Genomic DNA, 22,273 nt, shown 5'->3' with positions numbered 1-22,273 from the left:
AGAATCCGGAGCGACCAATCAGCTTCTAGATTTCATTTTCAAAGCTTAACTGAACAAGCTGAAGATAGAAGCCGATTGGTCGCTCCGGATTCTCTCTGCTCCGCTTCCGATAAATTCCCACGTTTTGTATGTTCATGGATCGGATTATGAGATGGCGCAATCGGAGACACGATCGATGAGTTACAATCGTATCTTAGCTATCGAATGAAATCCACTTCCCGCTGTGTGTAACATATCGATCAAATGGATTGGTGACTATAGATCGATTATTCCTATTGGAAGAGATCGATGGGAAAATAAATCAATCATTTATTGAAGCGCCATAAAGGAGATTGTCCAATCAGGTTGGATAGTCAAAGTCAATGGACAATCTCCCTTATGGTGGCCGTACACGCTTCAATAAATGATCGATTTATTTTCCGATCGATCTCTTCCAATAGGGATTATCAATCTCCTTTAAGCTCACCATACACGTGTATGAGCGTAAAGGAGATTGATAATTCCTATTGGAAGAGATCGATCGGAAAATAAATCAATCATTTATTCAAGCATCTACGACAACCATAAAGGAGTTTATACAATCAGATTGTACAGCATATGGTCAGATTATAGGAGATTGATTATTCCTATTAGAATCAGGAGAAAAAAAAAAGATAATTTATCAAAGTGCGTACGGTCACTATAAAGGAGATTGTCCGAACAGATTGTATGGTGTATGGTAAGCTTAAAGGATATTGATTATTACTATTGAAAGAAATTGTTCATTTACTAAAGCATGTATGGTCAGCTTAATGGAGATGGCCCAATCAGACTGTATAGTGTATGGGCAACTTAAAGGATATTGTTTATTCTAATTGGAAAAGATCAATCGGAAAATAAATTGATCATTTATTGAAGCGTGTACCACCACCATAAAGGAGATTGTCCAATCAGATTGTATGGTGTATGACTCTGCCTTTACTTTGTTCCCCCATTGATTCCAAAGCATTTCACTGAAATGGTGAAATTTCGTCTAATCTCCCGACCCACGCCCGAAATTTTGGGGAAACGAAAGCTCTTCACCGGGATCCTCGTATCGGGAGATGGATTTTACAGACCAGCCCCGATCGCCCCTTTTGAAAAAAAAAACGCTTTCGATGATTGGTCACCGTGAGCGTTGTTTCTCGGCTGCATGGAATACGCAGACAGTGGCGAGGATCCAGGTGGTGCAAGCGGTGAGGATCCAGGCAGTGGCGGCGGCAGCAGTGGCAGCGGTGGGAAGGAGGACCCAGGTGGGGGCAGTGAGGATCCAGGCGGCATTGGCAGCGAGGATCCAGGCAACATTGGCAGCGAGGATCCAGGCAACATTGGCAGTGAGGATCCAGGCGGCATTGGCAGCGAGGATCCAGGCGGCATTGGCAGCGAGGATCCAGGCGGCATTGGCAGCGAGGATCCAGGCGGCATTGGCAGCGAGGATCCAGGCGGCATTGGCAGTGAGGATCCAGGCGGCATTGGCAGCGAGGATCCAGGCAACATTGGCAGCGAGGATCCAGGCAACATTGGCAGCGAGGATCCAGGCGGCATTGGCAGCGAGGATCCAGGCGACATTGGCAGCGAGGATCCAGGCGGCATTGGCAGCGAGGATCCAGGCAACATTGGCAGCGAGGATCCAGGCAACATTCGCAGCGAGGATCCAGGCAACATTGGCAGCGAGGATCCAGGCGACATTGGCAGCGAGGATCCAGGCGGCATTGGCAGCGAGGATCCAGGCAACATTGGCAGCGAGGATCCAGGCAACATTCGCAGCGAGGATCCAGGCAACATTGGCAGCGAGGATCCAGGCAACATTGGCAGCGAGGATCCAGGCAACATTGGCAGAAAGGATCCAGGCGGCATTGGCAGCGAGGATCCAGGTGGTGGCAGCGAGGGCTAAGGCGTCATTGGAAGCGAGGATCCAGGCAGTGGTGGCCGCAGTAGTGGCAGCGGAGGTGGTGAGGATCCAGGCGGTGGCGGTGAGGATCCAGGTGGTGGCGGTGAGGATCCAGGCGGTGATAGCGTGGATCAAGGCGGAGGCGGTGAGGATCCAGACGGCATTGTCGGCGAGGATCCAGGTGGTGGCGGTGAGGATCCAGGTGCCATTGGCGGTGAGGATCCAGTTGGCATTGGCAGTGAGGATCGAGGTGGTGGCGGTGAGGATCCATGCGCAGGGATGGACTGACCATTGGGCCACTCGGGCACTGCCCGAGGGCCCCGTGCCACTAGGGGGCCCCATCAGGGTTACCAGCTTCAGTAAAACCAGGGAGAGTATGTAAAAATCTGTGGTTTTTTTTACATCTGTCTCTGAAATGCCCCTTACCGACATCCTTTTGGTTTAAAAATCCTTAGATTATAGCCGCCCCACCTCTCCAGTACCTTCTCAGCCAATAGAAGCATGTCTGTGTATACGGTGTGATTGTATACTGTGTGTGTGTGTTTGTGTATACTGTGTGGCCCCATAATGTCTTATTTCCTGGGGGCCACATAATCTCCTATTGCCCGGGGGCCCCATGAGCTGCCAGTCCACCCCTGTCCATGCGGCATTGGCGGTGATGATCTAGCTTGTGGCAGTGAAGGTCCAGGCTCCATTGGCGGTGAGGATCAAGGCGGTATTGGCAGTGAGGATCCAGGCGGTATTGGCAGTGAGGATCCAGGCGGTATTGGCAGTGAGGATCCAGGTGGTGGCGGTGAGGATCCAGGTAGCGTTGGCAGCAAGGATCCAGGCGGCATTGGCAGCGAGGATCCAGGCGGTATTGGCAGCGAGGATCCAGGCGGTGGTGGTGAGGATCCAGGCACCATTGGTGGCGAAGGTCCAGGCGGTGAGGATCCAGGCACCATTGGTGGCGAAGATCCAGGCGGTGGCGGTGAGAATCCAGGCACCACTGGCGGCGATGATCCAGGCAGTGGCGATGAGGATCCAGGCGGTGAGGATCCAGGCACCATTGGCGGCGAGGATCCAGGCGGTATTGGCAGTGAGGATCCAGGCGGTGGCGGTGAGGATCCAGGCACCATTGGCGGTGAGGATCCAGGTGGTGGCGGTGAGGATCCAGGCGGTGGCGGTGAGGATCCAGGTGGTGGCGGTGAGGAGTGGCGGTGAGGATCCAGGTGGTGGCGGTGAGGATCCAGGTGGTGGCGGTGAGGAGTGGCGGTGAGGATCCAGGTGGTGGTGGTGAGGATCCAGGTGGTGGCGGTGAGGATCCAGGCGGTGGCGGTGAGGATCCAGGTGGTGGCGGTGAGGATCCAGGTGGTGGCGGTGAGGATCCAGGCGGTGGCGGTGAGGATCCAGGTGGTGGCGGTGAGGATCCAGGCGGTGGCGGTGAGGATCCAGGCACCATTTGCGGTGAGGATCTAGGCGGTGGCGGTGAGGGTCCAGGCACCATTGGCGGTGAGGATCCAGGCGGTGAGGATCCAGGTGGTGGTGGTGAGGATCCAGGTGGTGGCGGTGAGGATCCAGGCACCATTGGCGGTGAGGATCCAGGCGGTGGCGGTGAGGATCCAGGCACCATTGGCGGTGAGGATCCAGGCGGTGGACGCGGCGTTCTTAGCACACACACAGTTACTTTCTTTCCAGTCCTGCGGATAGATCCAGCCTCCCCCCCCCCCCCTTTTGTGCTAGAAAGTACAGGAAGAGAGGGGGGAGGGGGGAGGAGGAGGGGGAGCGGCGGCGAGGGTGACACTCTGTCACTGTGACCTCTCCCCCCTCCCCCTCCCCTCTGCTATTCCCAATTAAAGGGATCTCCTCCAAATCCCAACACTTTTTTTTTCTCCTTTTTTTTTTTGCAGCCTCCATTTTCCACCCCCGAATCGCGCCTTCTTCGTCTTCGCTCGCTCGTTCGCCTTTTGATCGGGGAAAAAAACGAAGGAAAGAAGAAGAAGGAAAGAGACAGAGTCAGGCAGACGCAGAGAAAGAGAGGAGGCGACCACAGAGGAGGAGGAGCCAGCAGGAGGAGGTGGGGGGGGGGGTTGGGAGGGAGTTGGAGAGGAGGAGGAGGGGGGGGGGAGAGGAGGTTAAAAAAAAAATCGTCTTTTGTGGGATTTTCACTGCACAACGGATAAAAAAAAGGAAAAAAAAAAAGAAAGAAAGAAAAAAGAAGGTTTTTCTGTGGTGGCCGCCGCGTCGCCGGCTGCTCTTCGCTCTCTTCCGATCGTCCTCGGCCTGCAGGGAATCCTCCGATCGCCATGATCCATCGGGGCTCCGGAGGCGATGTTGGGTCCGGCCCCGGACAGCGAGCCTCTCCGATCGCTCCCGGAATGCTGCAGATTTAAAGAAGAGGGGGGAGAACGCCGCGGCTCCATCCCCCCCCCTGTCGCTGTCGCCGCCGCTGGGGCGCCCACGTCTCTTTTGTTAGGTGGGTGACGCTGTGTTTGTTCTGGATCCTTCCTCGGGGGGTTCGGGGGGGGGAGGGAAAGCCGGGGGGTTTACACGCACACACATGTGAAGCCAACCCATCCGGAGGGGTTAAACACACGCACGCACACACACGCTGTGCACACACACCACGGGGCACACGCCATGCATGAGGTCACCGGGACGCATGTATGAGACATCGAACACATACAAAGGTTCACACGTACGTACACACCCCCTCCTGTGGGATCTCCGCACACACCCCCCCCCCCCCCCACCATCACCACCAGCTCACTTCTCCATCTAGCGCCCACATAGGCAGTCGTGCAGTACACACGGATCATTCGATCGCACATTAGCGCGCAACCGATCTCTGCCGCAAATCGTCTTTGTCACATACACACTTTCAAGGGTCACAGATGTAATCATGAGGTCATCGCTATATATACCCCTCATTCCGAGCGCGAGCAACCGTATCGACCAATCAGAATTCAGTATTAATAACCTGTGTGTGTGTGTCGATGCTGTATGGACTCATACAAGGCGACCCTTCGTAGGAGCCACCAATCAGAATTCAGCATTATTAACCTGTTACATGTATGTTTCATCGCCGTATGAACTCACACGAGGCGACCCTTCATACCAGCGACCAATCAGAAGTCAGCATTAATAGCACGCTACATGTATGTGTCGTCATTGTATGAACTCATACAAGGCGATCCTTCATACGAGCAATCAATCAGAATTCAGCATTAATAGCACGCTAAACGCATGTGTCGACACTGTATGACCTCATACATGGCGATCCTTCATACCAGCGACCAATCAGAAGTCAGCATTAATAGCACGTTACATGTATGTGTCGTCATTGTATGAACTCATACAAGGCGATTCTTCATACGAGCGATCAATCAGAATTCAGCATTAATAGCACGCTAAACGCATGTGTCGACGCTGTATGACCTCATACGTGCTGATCCTTCATACCAGCGACCAATCAGAAGTCAGCATTAATAGCACGCTACATGTATGTGTCGTCATTGTATGAACTCATACAAGGCGATCCTTCATACAAGCGATCAATCAGAATTCAGCATTAATAGCACGCTAAACGCGTGTGTCGACAATGTATGACCTCATACATGGCGATCCGTCATACCAGCGACCAATCAGAAGTCAGCATTAATAGCACGTTACATGTATGTGTCGTCATTGTATGAACTCATACAAGGCGATTCTTCATACGAGCGATCAATCAGAATTCAGCATTAATAGCATGCTAAACGCATGTGTCGACGCTGTATGAGCTCATACGTGCTGATCCTTCATACCAGCGACCAATCAGAAGTCAGCATTAATAGCACGCTACATGTATGTGTCATCACTGTATGAAGGATATCCTTCGTAAGAGACCGATCAATCAGAATTCAGCATTAATAGCACGCTACATGTATGTGTCGTTGCTGTATGAAAGAGATCCTTCATAAGAGCGACCAATCAGAATTCAGCATTAATAGCACGCTACATGTATGTGTCGTTGCTGTATGAAGGAGATCCTTCATAAGAGCGACCAATCAGAATTCAGCATTAATAGCACACTACATGTATGTGTCGTCACTGTATGAAGATCCTTCGTAAGAGCGACCAATCAGAATTCAGCATTAATTTAATAGCACACTACACGTATGTTTCGTCGCTGTATGAAGGCGATCATTCGTAAGAGCAATCAATCAGAATTCAGCATTAATAGCACGCTACACGCATGTGTCGTCGCTGTATGACCTCATACATGGCGATCCTTCATGCCAGCGACCAATCAGAATTCAGCATTAATAGCACACTACATGTATGTGTCGTTGCTGTATGAAGGTGATCCTTCGTAAGAGCGACCAATCAGAATTCAGAATTAATTTAATAGCACACTACATGTGTCGTCACTGTATGACCTCATACATGGGGCGATCCTTCATATGAGCGACCAATCGCAATTCAGCATTAATAGCACCCTACACGCATGTGTCGTGGCTGTATGAACTCATCCATAATAACAGCCACCAATTAGAATTGATCACTTTGCAGCGTCAGCTTCGGTGAACTGAAGTCCGATTGGATCGCACGCCGTACTCCCGTTTCTGCATGACGGTCGGGTCGCCTGTTGAATTAGAACGCTGTCAGGTCTAGCGGGTTGTGATGTATCGATGGGAAGCAATGGGGGGGGGGGGGGGGGTTATTGGTTTATATGATGGAGAGCGCTGGACTGTAACTACCAATCAGAATGTGCGTCTCACTGGTTTGTAAAGGGACGGTTGATTGGTTGCCGTGGTTGACAGTTCCTTGTTGGATGATCCTACGGGGTGTATGAGGCTTCCTGTGCTGTGATTGGTGTTATTATTATTATTGTATCCTGTCATCATAATAGTATCATATTGTTATTATTTTGTATCATAATATTATGTATAGAATGTATACAACGTATCTATTTATTCTCTCCAGTGATGATTTATATACATTGATCTTCAGGGCTCATTCACACCAACACCATGCCTTCTCCCTCGCTGCCCTTTTGCAGAGGCACACGGGGGCGACCCCCCCAATTCTTAATGGCACCCCCATGTTTCTAGCAAACGCACAATTCTTTGCACCCACCATGGTGGTGCGGCGCATTTAAAAACGCACAGGCACTTTTTTTTTTTTTTTTTTGCACAATCATTACGCATAGGACAGCCCATTCATGTCTATGGGGTGGCCTATGCGCAAGAATCGTGCGAAAAGAAGGCACTGGCACGATTTTTTAAATCGCGTGGCACCAAAAAAGACCAAGCGTTTTTTCACTTGTTCCCGCACATCGGGGGGGGGGGGGGTTGGGTAGGGCAGCCTATACATTTTTTTTTATGGGGTGCCCTGAAAGGCAGTGTGCTGAAAAGCAGTCCCTGACTGACTCCTTTCCAAAAAAAGAAAACCCACCAAACCACCACGCCGTGCGCAAAAAAGTGCATGCGCTTGAAGATGTGCGCTGTCTTAGTGTATAGGGTCGCCGTTCAAAAAAATCCATGGCACAGCACACCCACATAATACACCCTGCCCCCATGCGGTCTGGCGTGAGCAAATTAATGGTGTTTTTCTGCAAATCGGGAAAGCATGCGATTTTGCGTGCTTTCTCAACACGCAGAGATATGAACCTAGCCGAACAAGTAACGCATGGGAACGCGCAAAAAAAAAAACAACGTGTTTGAATGCACCACCTGGTGTGGAAAGGCCCTTACACAATGCATGCACAACTGCGGAACTTTCAGATGCTAAGGAACTAAAAGTCCCAGCATTCCCAAATCTGATCCACTAACGGCAGCCATGCACATAATAATTCATATTAATGGCCTCTCTGCGCATCAGGAAAGCGCAAACTTTTGCCTCATTACCATATATATTGGTGTGGCGCGATTTAAAAAGAAAAAAAAATCACGGCACCTTTTTTATTATTTTTCACGATCCTTGCGCATAGAACAGCCCATTCTTTTCTATGGCCTGCCCTATGCGCAAGAAACGTGCAAACAAAGGCGCCGGAACGTCACGCGGCACCAAAACACACCTACAGGTGCAACCAAGCGTTCCTCGCCTGTCCCCGCCCATCACGCGTAAGGCAGCCTATTCATTTCTATGGGCTGCCCTCGCAGGAAAGAAGTCCCTCTTCTCCAAAAACTCGCTGCGACATGCGGTTTGGCGCGTGTGTGCGCAAATTAATGGCATCACTTAATGGAGTTTCACTGCGCGTCGGGAAAGCGTGCGATTTTGCGTGCATTCTCAACATGTATAGATAAAAAACCTAGCCTAACCACAACCAATGCATGGGAATGCGCAAAAAAAAAACATGAATGCTTGGTTGCAACTCCTTTACACAATCCATGCGCAACTGTGGAACTTTCGAATGCTGAGGAACTAAAAGTCCCAGCATTTCCAAATCTGATCCACTAATGACAGCCATGCACGTAATAAATCAAACGAATGGCCTCCCTGCGTATCAGGAAAGTGCGCAATTTTGCATGCATTCTTGACTCGCATAGATATGAACCCACAATGCATTGGAATGCGCAAAAAAAAGTGTGCTCGCTCCGACGCACAGCCTGGTATGGAGGAGCCCTTGCGCCGCACGGCGTGCGCAGGTATGGAACTTTCGGATGCTGAAGAACTAAAAGTCCCAGCATTCCCAAGTCTGATCTGTCAATGGCAACCACACACGTAACGTTTACATGAATGGCTTCAATCAATGGCACCGCCACACGTCATGCCAGATGGCGACGCATTTTTCTGCCTATCAGGAGAGCGCACAATTTTGCGTGCGTTCTCGACGTGCGTAGATATTTACTTAGCTTAGCACGGCAATGCGCAAAAAAAAAGCGTGCGCACGAGTGTGAATGAGCCCCTTACGCAATGCATGCACAACTATGGAACTTTCGGATGCCGAAGAACTAAAAGTCCCAGCATTCCCAAATCGGATCTGCTAATGGCAGTATGTAACCATCAGATCGAACGATCAGCTGATGTGCACAAATCTATGAACAATCTCTCCCCCCCCCTGCTCTAAGACTGAGAACCGAGTGATCAAACACAGCCAGTCGCTCTGTTCTAAGAGCTCTGTGAGCAGAGAGCTGCTGCCTGTCAGTTACCCTCCCCTCCAGTGCTCACCGAAGCTCTGGGCTGTGGAGGGGGCGGGATCGGCCGGATCAGGCTCTCAGCGTGTCCAGGCATGTGGGCGGATCCCAATTCCAGTGTTTGGCGATCTCCCCCCCCCCCCCCCGCCCCCAGCCTGGACCGACTCTGTGGCGTCAGCTGACAGCGGGCTTCAGCTCGCTGTCAGCTGAAAATGGGTCACATGCAGAAGGAACTTCTCTCCTGTGATCGGCAGAGCAGCCAAACCAGTTTTCCCCGGACTTCTCCTTCCATCAAAATTATTCTGATCGGTCTGAACCGGAAAATCTGGACGTAGATTGTTACGTGTATGACGCATTAAATGTTTTTTTTTTGTTGTTGTTTTTGTTTTTTGATCTTATGATTGTCATTTTCTACAAACAGTAACCACTTCAGCTCCCGGAATATTTTTAGGTATTTTTTTGCTGTTCAGCACTGCGCTAATTTAACTGACAATTGCGCGGCCATGCGGCGCTGCACCCAAATGACATTGTATCATTTTGACACAGAGCTTTCTTTTGCTGGTATTCGATCACCTCTGCGTTTTTTATTTCTAGCGCTATAAAATGAAAAAAAGACTGAAAATTTGGAAAATAAAACATATGTATTATATATATATATATATATATATATATATATATATATATATATATATATATATATAAAATAACATATATATATATATATTTATAATATTTTTTTATTTTTGCTAATTTTTTAATATTTTTTACTTTCTGCTATACAACATATCCAATAGGAAAAAAAATCGAATTTCTTAATAAATGATGGTCAAAATTTATTCTGCTCCACGTCTTTGGTAAACAAAAAAAACAAAAAAAAAATCTTAATAAGTTTATATTGATTAGATTGTGTGAAAGTTCTGGCGTCTACAAACTATGGGATATGTGCTGGAGTTTTTAATTATTACATTTTTTTTATATACTAGTAATGGCGGCGATCAGCGACTTATAATGGGACTGCGACAGTGCGGCGAGCAATCTGACACTAACTGACGTTGGGTGGGATCTGACCAACTGACTATGACATCACAAGTGACACCAGGGATGTTGAATACAAATTCATGGAGGTCCAAATCATAAAAAAAAATTCTAACCGAGGTCCGAATGAATCTCCCCCCCCCCCCCCACAGCAATATCCTCTGCTTCCATTTGACCACCCCTCAGCTCTGCCACTTCACATAGCAGCCCCACTAAGCTCTGCCCAACATTCACATTGCAGCCCCCTCAGTTCTGCCTCCCAATTCACATATCCGCCCCCCCCCGCTTACATTGCAGCCCCCCCACCCAAGTTCTGCCCCCTTTTCACACGGTAGCCCCCTAAGCTCTGCTCCCTATCACATTGCAGCCCCGCTCTGCTCTGATCCCCATTCTCATTGCAGCCCCCCCCTCAGCTCAGCCCCTCATTCACATTGCAGCCCCCAAGCTTAGACCCCCATTCACATTGCAGCCCCCCTCAACTCTGCCTCCCATTCACATTGCAGCCCCCCCTCATCTCTTCTCCCCATTCTTCATGCAGCCGCCCTCAGCTCTGCTCCCCATTCACATTGCAGCCCCCTCAGCTCTGCCACTCCCCAATTCACATTGCAGCCCCCCTAAGCTCTACCCCCATTTACATTGCACCACCCCCCCCCTCAGCTCTGATCCCAATTCTCATTGCAGCCCTCCTCAGCTCTGCTCCCCATTCAGCCCCCCTCAGCTCTGCTCCCCATTCTCCATGCAGCCCCCTTAAGCTCTGCTCCCCATTCACATTGCAGCCCCCTCAGCTCTGCCCCCCCATTGAAATTACAGCCCCCCCTAAGCTCTACCCCATTCACATTGCAGCCCCCCCTCAACACTGCCTCACATTCACATTGCAGCTCCCCTCAGCTCTGCTTCCCATTCTTCATGCAGCCCCCCTCATCTCTGCTCCCCATTCTCCATGCAGCCCCCTTCAGCTCTGCTCCCCATTCACATGGCAGCCCCCTCAGCTCTGCCCCCCCCCCCATTGAAATTACAGCCCCCCCTAAGCTCTACCCCATTCACATTGCAGCCCCCCCTCAACACTGCCTCACATTCACATTGCAGCCCCCCTCAGCTCTGCTCCCCATTCTTCATGCAGCCCCCCTTATCTCTTCTCCCCATTCTTCATGCAGCCGCCCTCAGCTCTGCTCCCCATTCACATTGCAGCCCCCTCAGCTCTGCCACTCCCCAATTCACATTGCAGCCCCCCTAGGCTCTACCCCCATTTACATTGCACCCCCCCCCCTCAGCTCTGATCCCAATTCTCATTGCAGCCCTCCTCAGCTCTGCTCCCCATTCAGCCCCCCTCAGCTCTGCTCCCCATTCTCCATGCATCCCCCCTCATCTCTGCTCCCCATTCACATTGCAGCCCCCTCAGCTCTGCCCCTCCAATTCAAATTACAGCCCCCCTAAGCTCAGCCCCCCATTCACATTGCAGCCCCCTCAGTTCTGCCCCTTCACTCTCCTGCCTTACCCGGGTACACAGAGAGGAGAGCAGGAGGCAGGACAGCTCTAGACAGCAGCGTACACAGCGGCTTTGTACGGAGGGCGGCCAGCCCCAGCAGGTGATTGGTTGCAAGGACCGCCCTTCATCTTTACAACCAATCACCTGCTGGGACCCTTGAAGCTCTGGGCTGTGATTGGACCAACCAATCAGCAGGTCCCGGCTGTGACTCATTGGCCGGCACTTGCTGGCCAATAGCTGAACAATTGTTTCTTCCAACTATTGTGTAAAATCTGCTTCCCTGTGTGTGGCGAATCGATTGATTGGGATGCCGGCAGATCAAGTATTTGTATCGGGAGAGAAATCCATCATTTCTCGGAGCGCGCATGGCCGCCATTAGGGTGAGCGCCACAATTTTGGTTTCACCTGCTAATAATCCCCGACGCATTTCACTCAAAAATTTTCTTTGGCAAAAACAAAGCAATCCAACACAACTCAGATTTGCAGTTCATTTGGGAAAAAAAAAATGCCGAAATGCGTCGGAGGGTTGAAATATTATCGAAATGTCAATAAATTTCATGGAATTTCGCCAGATATCCCCGCGCAGCGTTATAGATCTTGGCGTAAACAGAAATCGGTGTTGGTTTTTCGCGTGTGCCGAGGGCAAATCAAAGCATTTGGTTGGCCGCCATTTTTTTCTGCATTGAGACTGCGCTGTGCCTGAACGGGGGCGTTAGCCGGCTGGTGAATTGCTGAAGACTTGTGTGATCCTTACCCGAGGGCGGGGCTCCCATTGGGGTGCGAGCAAGCGACGGCGTATTTGCACACGTGCCGGCGCGGCGTGCGTAGAGCGCCCCATTCATTTCAATGGGCTGCCTTAAGCGCCAGAAATGCTGAAAAAAATGCTTTTCCCCAAAAATGTACCGAAACGCAAACCGACCGAAAACCGAAAATCAATGGCACAGCAACGCATATAATACACTTGTTACTGCAACGGAAATGGGCGCCATACGTTTATAAACGAAGTAATGGTTGGCGGTTATCCCCCCCCCCAGCGCCGTTTATAAATGACATCGGAGGAAATCTTGTTGGGAGAACTCTGCTCCCGTTATTGGACAGCTGAGTTCACAAACCGTGTACAGAGCTGATCTGAGCGGCTCTGCACCTGGTAATGGCCAATCACAGCCATCATGAATCTAAACACACTTTTGTTTACATTCTTAGTCCCGCCCCTTCCTCTTAAAGCGGCCATACACTGGAGAGTTTTTCCTTTATAAGAAGTTGGGTTTTGATTTTCTAACCATTAGCGGGGTCAGATCGGCGCTGATCTTCGATCGCAGTGATGGGAAGATTGGAAGAGGATTGGAGGGAAAACAATTCTAACCGTGAACGATCCTTCATTCCAAAATCGAATGTTAAAAGCAGACGAAATTTGGAAGTGCGTTCCCCGCGTCATCGAACGTCCGGAGACTCTTCATACTAATCTGGTTCGAGATTTCAACGAGTGAAAAATCAATTTCTATGTAGGCAGCTTTACTATGGAGAAAGGAGGAGAAATATGGAGCAGCAACAGGTGATTCATGGTGAGGAAGCTCTGACTATGGGAAAGGACCCCCCCCCCATACATCTCATCTCCCTCTATGTATGACCTAAACATTAACCCCTCCCCCCTCCTCCCTCTATGTATGACCTAAACATTAACCCCTCCCCCCTCCTCCCTATGTATGACCTAAACATTAACCCCTCCCCCCTCCTCCCTCTATGTATGACCTAAACATTAACCCCTCCCCCCTCCTCCCTATGTATGACCTAAACATTAACCCCTCCCCCCTCCTCCCTATGTATGACCTAAACATTAACCCCTCCCCCCTCCTCCCTCTATGTATGACCTAAACATTAACCCCTCCCCCCTCCTCCCTCTATGTATGACCTAAACATTAACCCCTCCCCCCTCCTCCCTATGTATGACCTAAACATTAACCCCTCCCCCCTCCTCCCTCTATGTATGACCTAAACATTAACCCCTCCCCCCTCCTCCCTATGTATGACCTAAACATTAACCCCTCCCCCCTCCCCCTATGTATGACCTAAACATTAACCCCTCCCCCCTCCTCCATCTATGTATGACCTAAACATTAACCCCTCCCCCTCCTCCCTCTATGTATGACCTAAACATTAACCCCTCCCCCTCCTCCATCTATGTATGACCTAAACATTAACCCCTTCACCCCCTCCTCCCTCTATGTATGACCTATATATTAACCCCTCCCCCTCCCTCTATGTATGACCTATACATTAACCCCTTCACCCCCTCCTCTCTCTATGTATGACCTAAACATTAACCCCTTCACCCCTCCTCCCTCTATGTATGACCTAAACATTAACCCCTTCACCCCTCCTCCCTCTATAAATGACCTAAACATTAACCCCTTCACCCCTCCTCCTATGTATGACCTATACATTAACCCCTTCACCCCCTCCTCCCTCTATGTATGACCTATACATTAACCCCTTCACCCCCCTCCCCCTATGTATGACCTAAACATTAACCCCTTTACCCCTCCTCCATCTATGTATGACCTATACATTAACCCCTTCCCCCCTCCTCCATCTATGTATGACCTAAACATTAACCCCTTCACCCCCCCTCCCCCTATGTATGACCTATACATTAACCCCTTCACCCCTCCTCCCGCTATGTATGACCTAAACATTAACCCCTTCACCCCTCCTCCCGCTATGTATGACCTAAACATTAACCCCTTCACCCCTCCTCCCTCTATGTATGACCTATACATTAACCCCTTCACCCCTCCTCCTATGTATGACCTATACATTAACCCCTTCATCCCTTCTCCCTCTATGTATGACCTATACATTAACCCCTTCAACCCTCCTCCCTCTATGTATGACCTATACATTAACCCCTCCCCCTATGTATGACCTATACATTAACCCCTTCACCCCTCCTCCCTCTATGTATGACCTATACATTAACCCCTTCACCCCTCCTCCCTCTATGTATGACCTATACATTAACCCCTTCACCCCCCCTCCTCCTATGTATGATCTATACATTAACCCCTCCCCCTATGTATGACCTAAACATTAACCCCTTCACCCCTCCTCCCGCTATGTATGACCTAAACATTAACCCCTTCACCCCCTCCTCCCTCTATGTATGACCTATACATTAACCCCTTCACCCCCCTCCCCCTATGTATGACCAATGCATTAACCCCTCCCCCTCCTCCATCTATGTATGACCTATACATTAACCCCTTCCCCCCTCCTCCATCTATGTATGACCTAAACATTAACCCCTTCACCCCCCCTCCCCCTATGTATGACCTATACATTAACCCCTTCACCCCTCCTCCCGCTATGTATGACCTAAACATTAACCCCTTCACCCCTCCTCCCGCTATGTATGACCTAAACATTAACCCCTTCACCCCTCCTCCCTCTATGTATGACCTATACATTAACCCCTTCACCCCTCCTCCTATGTATGACCTATACATTAACCCCTTCATCCCTTCTCCCTCTATGTATGACCTATACATTAACCCCTTCAACCCTCCTCCCTCTATGTATGACCTATACATTAACCCCTCCCCCTATGTATGACCTATACATTAACCCCTTCACCCCTCCTCCCTCTATGTATGACCTATACATTAACCCCTTCACCCCTCCTCCCTCTATGTATGACCTATACATTAACCCCTTCACCCCCCCTCCTCCTATGTATGATCTATACATTAACCCCTCCCCCTATGTATGACCTATACATTAACCCCTTCACCCCTCCTCCCTCTATGTATGACCTATACATTAACCCCTTCACCCCTCCTCCCTCTATGTATGACCTATATATTAACCCCTCCCCCTCCCTCTATGTATGACCAATGCATTAACCCCTCCCCCTCCTCCATCTATGTAAATATATAATGGTGAACCACAAAGGAGAAACACTGAGTTCTCAAAAAAAGTGTTGCCAACATCCCAAATATTAATTGTAAAACCTTCACCCCTCCTCCATTCTATGTATGACCTATACATTAACCCTTTAACCCCCTCCTCTCTCTATATATGGCCTACAGTGCCTTGAAAAAGTATTCATACCCCTTGAAATTCTCCACATTTTTTTCATGTTACACCCAAAATCATACATTTATTTTATTGGGATTTTATGTGATGGACCAACACAAAGTGTCACATAATTGTGAAGTGGAAGGAAAATGATAAATGATACAAATAAATATGTGAAAAGTGTGGGGGGAGGGGCATTTGTACGGCGCCCCCCCGGAGTCAATACTTTGTAGAACCCCCTTTCTCTACAAGTCTTTTTGGGGGTGTCTCTACCAGCTTTGCACATCTAGAGAGGACATTTCTGCCCATTCTTCTTCTTTGTAAAATATCTCAAGCTCTGTCAGATTGGATGGAGAGCGTCTGTGATCAGCAATTTCCAAGTCTGGCCACAGATTCTCAATGGGATTTAGGTCTGGACTGTGACTGGGCCATTCTAACACATGAATATGCTTTGATGTAAACCATTCCATTGTAGCTCTGGCTGGATGTTTCGGGTCGTTGTCCTGCTGGAAGGGGAACCTCCGCCCCGGTCTCAAGTCTTCTGCCGACTCTAATCAGGTTTTTATTCTAAGATTGTCCTGTATTTGTCTCCATCCATCTTCCCATCAACTCTCTTCCCTGTCCCTGCTGAAGAAAACCATCCCCACCACATGATGCTGCCACCACCATGTCTCACGGTGGGGATGGTGTGTTCAGGGGGATGGGCGGTGTTAGTTTCCTCCACACATAGCGTTTTGCTTTTTAGGCCATAAAGTAGAATTTTGGTCTCCTCTGACCAGATCACCTTCTTCCACATGTTTGCTGCCCCCTCCCCCACATGGCTTCTCACAAACTACAAACAGGACTTCTTATGACTTTCTTTCTCCAATGTCTTTCTTCTTGTCACTCTTCCATAAAGGGCAGATTTGTGGAGAGACGACTAATAGTTGTCCTGTGGACAGATTCTCCCCCTGAGCTGTGGATCTCTGCAGCTCCTCCAGAGTTACCATGGACCTCTTGGCTCTTCTCTGATGAATGCTCTCCTTGCCCAGCAGGAATATTACACCCATTACCCCCCCCCAGCAGGAATATTACACCCATACCCCCCCCCCCCAGCAGGAATATTACACCCATAATCCCCCCCAGCAGGAATATTACACCCATACCCCCCCCCAGCAGGAATATTACACCCATACTCCCCCCCCAGCAGGAATATTACACCCATACCCCCCCCAGCAGGAATATTACACCCATACTCCCCCCCAGCAGGAATATTACACCCATACCCCCCCCCCCAGCAGGAATATTACACCCATACCCCCCCAGCAGGAATATTACACCCATACTCCCCCCCAGCAGGAATATTACACCCATACTCTGGCTGGATGTTTCGGGTCGTTGTCCTGCTGGAAGGGGAACCTCCGCCCCGCTCTCAAGTCTTCTGCCGACTCTCTCTGATGAATGCTCTCCTTGCCCGGCCCGGTCAGTTTAGGTGGACGGCCATGTCTTGGTAGGTTTGCAGTTGTGCCCATACTCTTTCCATTTTCCGATGATGGATTGAACAGAGCTCCGTGAGATGGTCAAAGCTTGGGAGATTTTATTATAACCGAACCCTGCTTTATACTTCTCCACAACTTTATCCCTGACCTGTCTGGTGTGTTCCTTGGCCTTCATGATGCTGTTTGTTCACTAAGGTTCTCTAACAAACCTCTGAGGGCTTCACAGAACAGCTGTATTTATACTGAGATTAAATGACACACAGGTGGACTCTACTAATTAGGTGACTTCTGAAGGCAATTGGTTCCCTAATATTTTAGTTAGGGGTATCAGAGTAAAGGGGGCTGAACAGGGGCACCCGTCCATTAAGGGCCCAAGGGCACCGTCCCCTCTATTCCGCCACCCGCCTATATGTAGAATGGATAGATTCATGCATAGAATGAATCTATCCGTCTTCATGCGCCCGGTCCCTTTTCAGACGGCGGGGGTGTTTTTTTGAAGCATCTGGTTACAGCCATAGGCTCTAATAGGCTTAAAAAAAAAGGCCTGCGAGCGCAGAGCATTGCACTCCGTGACCACTCAGGTGTGTTAGAAAAGTAGATGAATATTCGCTTTTCTAACACTGAACCGCCTCTCCGCCAATCAGGAAGCGTGTGTCTAATACCCGTCACCTGATTGGATGAAGGCACAGACGATCCTTTTGGATGTCTAGCAGAAAGGAAGGAGAGATGTACGGGAAGCATGGAGGACACAGGAGTTGTCACCTGACCCGATGCATGTCCCACAGCTCCCTGCCGCCCACCCGCTGCTTAACCCGCCACCAAGATGGGGTAAGTGCCAGTCATACAGTGAGTGTGCGGGGGAGGGGATACAATGGCTGCACATGATGGGGCACAGTGGCTGCATATGATGGGCACAGTGGCTGCATTTGATGGGGCATAGTGGCTGCATGTGATGGGACCAGTGGCTGCATATGATGGGCACAGTGGCTGCATATGATGGGCACAGTTGCTGCATTTGATGGGCTCAGTGGCTGCGTATGATGGGCGCAGTGGCTGCATTTGATGGGTGCAGTGGCTGCATATGATGGGCGCAGTGGCTGCATTTGATGGGCACAGTGGCTGCATTTAATGGGCACAGTGGCTGCATATGATGGGGCACAATGACTGAATATGATGGGCACAGTTGCTGCATTTGATGGGTGCAGTGGCTGCATTTGATGGGTGCAGTGGCTGCATTTGATGAGTGCAGTGGCTGCATATGATGGGCGCAGTGGCTGCATTTGATGGGGCACAGTGGCTGCATATGATGGGCACAGTGGCTGCATATTATGGGACACAGTGGCTGCATATTATGGGACACAGTGGCTGCATATGATAGGCACAGTGGCTGCATTTGATGGGCACAGTGGCTGCATTTGATGGGCACAGTTGCTGCATTTGATGGGCGCAGTGGCTGAATTTGATGGGCGCAGTGGCTGCATTTGATGGGCGCAGTGGCTGCATATGATGGGCGCAGTGGCTGCATTTGATGGGCGCAGTGGCTGCATTTGATGGGCACAGTGGCTGCATTTGATGGGTGCAGTGGCTGCATTTGATGAGTGCAGTGGCTGCATTTGATGAGTGCAGTGGCTGCATATGATGGGCGCAGTGGCTGCATTTGATGGGGCACAGTGGCTGCATATGATGGGCACAGTGGCTGCATATGATGGGCACAGTGGCTGCATATGATGGGCACAGTGGCTGCATATGATGGGCACAGTGGCTGCATTTGATGGGCACAGTGGCTGCATTTGATGGGCACAGTTGCTGCATTTGATGGGCGCAGTGGCTGAATTTGATGGGCGCAGTGGCTGAATTTGATGGGCGCAGTGGCTGCATTTGATGGGCGCAGTGGCTGCATTTGATGGGCACAGTGGCTGCATTTGATGGGTGCAGTGGCTGCATTTGATGGGCGCAGTGGCTGCATTTGATGGGTGCAGTGGCTGCATATGATGGGTGCAGTGGCTGCATTTGATGGGCACAGTGGCTGCATTTGATGGGCACAGTGGCTGTATTTGATGGGGAACAGTGGCTGCATTTGATGGGGCACAGTGGCTGCATATGATGGGCACAGTGGCTACATATTATGGGACACAGTGGCTGCATATGATGGGCACAGTGGCTGCATATGATGGGCACAGTGGCTGCATATGATGGGCACAGTGGCTGCATATGATGGGCACAGTGGCTGAATATGATGGGCACAGTTGCTGCATATGATGGGCACAGTTGCTGCATATGATGGGCACAGTTGCTGCATTTGATGGGCGCAGTGGCTGCATTTGATGGGCACAGTGGCTGCATATGATGGGCGCAGTGGCTGCATTTGATGGGTGCAGTGGCTGCATTTGATGGGCATGGTGGCTGCATATGATGGGGCACAATGGCTGAATATGATGGGCACAGTGGCTGCATTTGATGGGGCACAGTGGCTGCATATGATGGGCACAGTGGCTGCATATTATGGGACACAGTGGTTGCATATTATGGGACACAGTGGCTGAATATGATGAGCACAGTGGCCGCATATGATGGGCACAGTGCCCACATATGATCTGCACAGTGGCTGCATTTGATGGGGCATAGTGGCTGCATAAGATGGGCACAGTGGCTGAATATGATGGGCACAGTGGCTGAATATGATGGGCACAGTGGCCGCATATGATGGGCACAGTGCCCACATATGATCTGCACAGTGGCTGCATTTGATGGGGCATAGTGGCTGCATAAGATGGGCACAGTGGCTGCATTTGATGGGCGCAGTGGCTGCATTTGATGGGCGCAGTGGCTGCATTTGATGGGCACAGTTGCTGCATTTGATGGGCACAGTTGCTGCATTTGATGGGCGCAGTGGCTGCATTTGATGGGCGCAGTGGCTGAATATGATGGGCACAGTGCCCACATATGATCTGCACAGTGGCTGCATTTGATGGGCACAGTGGCTGAATATGATGGGCACAGTGCCCACATATGATCTGCACAGTGGCTGCATTTGATGGGGCATAGTGGCTGCATAAGATGGGCACAGTGGCTGAATATGATGGGCACAGTGGCTGAATATGATGGGCACAGTGGCCGCATATGATGGGCACAGTGCCCACATATGATCTGCACAGTGGCTGCATTTGATGGGGCATAGTGGCTGCATAAGATGGGCACAGTGGCTGCATTTGATGGGCGCAGTGGCTGCATTTGATGGGCGCAGTGGCTGCATTTGATGGGCACAGTTGCTGCATTTGATGGGCACAGTTGCTGCATTTGATGGGCGCAGTGGCTGCATTTGATGGGCGCAGTGGCTGAATATGATGGGCACAGTGCCCACATATGATCTGCACAGTGGCTGCATTTGATGGGCACAGTGGCTGAATATGATGGGCACAGTGCCCACATATGATCTGCACAGTGGCTGCATTTGATGGGCACAGTGCCCACATATGATCTGCACAGTGGCTGCATTTGATGGGCACAGTGGCTGCATAAGATGGGCGCAGTGGCTGCATTTGATGGGCGCAGTGGCTGCATAAGATGGGCGCAGTGGCTGTATTTGATGGGCACAGTGGCTGCAATGTATGTTTTTTCCAGTATTTTTTAGAATTTTTCAGTTTGCACCTCCCCAAATAAAATTTGAGCATCAACCACCACTGAGGCTGAACACAAATGCCCCTCCCCCACACTTTTCACATATTTATTTGTATCATTTATCATTTTCCTTCCACTTCACAATTATGTGACACTTTGTGTTGCTCCATCACATAAAATCCCAATAAAATACATTTGTGTTTTTGGGTGTAACATGACAAGATGTGGGGAATGCCAGGGGGTATGAATACTTTGTATACTGTATCCCTTCCCCCACTCCTCCCTCTATATAGTGCAGCAGCTCCATGTTTTAACCCTTTAAATAATAACTACAAAAAACGAGAGTCCTCCTCATGTGCCACCAAAAGAAAGCTATCAGAAAAACAAAATCTATGATACAGAATTCATACAAGCAGTAGAAGTATCTGAACCTGACCTGATATCAGCAGAGCTGGAGGAGGAGAGGAAGAAGCAACCCCAGGAGCCAATCAGCTCACACCCCCAACAAGGAATATGCTGATCTGATAGGAGGAGAGAGCAGAGTGACAGAGAGAGGAGCTCATCACTGTGCTGAGTCTCCTTTCACTGTCCAATCACAGCCTTGGAGGGGGGGGGGGGGGGGGGGCGGGTCCAGGAAGGGAGTTGAATGAAGCCAGTCACCAGACTGAGGACATCTGGTGGCAGAAAGAAGTACTGCGGGGAACTCTCCGGATTGAGGGTGAATATTACAGCAAAAAGGCGGTTTTATTATTTTAGCATTAATGGGCAATTTATTCATTTATTCTGATAAAGATGAAGCTTTAGGGGAAAAAAATGTTGCTGTAATATTGTTTTATTGTTGCTGTATATAATGACATATCATGCATGTATTCATACATAAAGGTCCAGTATATATATATATATATATATATCTCCAGGGTATATAAAAGGGTCAATCGGAAAATCGTAGGAAAAATACCGAAGCGATCGTACGATAATCTGCTTAGATTTTGCCTTCCCTGGTTCCTCCCCTCCCCCCTCATTAACATGCGTATTAAATCTTCTTTTCATTATATACCTTATTTTAGCTCCAGTGATGTCATCACCGGGTCTCCGTACTTCTCTATGCAATGCAGGCAGATCGTGGCTGGTGGGAGGGGTCGGCAGGGGGCTTCGTGAAACCATCCCAACCCCCCCACCTCCGGCCTCAGTACTCCTCCCAGGAGCCCTCAGTACTGATGCAAGCAGTGGGCGGGGCCTTGGGAGGAGTTATGTAAATGTCATTGGTTCTCTGTGGTTCTCTATGCAATGCAGGCAGATCGTGGCTGGTGGGAGGGGTCGGCAGGGGGTGGTACATCGCTTCCTGAAACCATCCCAGCCCCTTGCCTCAGTACTGATGTAAATCTCACTGGGTGCCTGTGGTTCTCTATGCAATGCAGGCAGATCGTGGCTGGTGGGAGGGGCCGGCAGGGGGCGGTACATCGCTTCCTGAAACCATCCCAGCCCCCGGCCTCAGTAGTCCTCCCAGGAGCCCTCAGTCCTGATGCAAGCAGTGGGCGGGGCCTTGGGAGGAGTTATGTAAATGTCATTGGGT

General features: G+C 50.0%; 1 protein-coding gene across 4 annotated transcripts in view; it reads left to right on the top strand.

Moving 5' to 3' along the window:
• The first annotated feature begins 3,977 nt into the window (after positions 1-3,977).
• The window catches only part of ATN1 (atrophin 1), a 111,456-nt gene continuing 93,160 nt past the window's right edge, over positions 3,978-22,273 (top strand). For 2 of the 4 annotated variants that reach the window (XM_077467134.1, XM_077467133.1), the window contains exon 1: positions 3,979-4,364. The gene's annotated coding sequence lies outside the window, so the exon portion shown is untranslated. Of the gene's footprint in view, positions 4,365-22,273 lie in introns of all 4 variants that reach the window. The other 2 variants (XM_077467135.1, XM_077467136.1) reach the window with 2 other exon arrangements.

The sequence above is a fragment of the Lithobates pipiens genome, unplaced genomic scaffold (genome assembly GCF_037356315.1).
Source record: "Lithobates pipiens isolate NorthernLeopardFrog02 unplaced genomic scaffold, aLitPip1_a1.2 Scaffold_47, whole genome shotgun sequence".
In the NCBI taxonomy this organism is placed as follows: Eukaryota; Metazoa; Chordata; class Amphibia; order Anura; family Ranidae; genus Lithobates; species Lithobates pipiens.
Note: the sequence above shows the minus strand (reverse complement) of the source record. Positions and strands in the feature narration are given on the sequence as shown.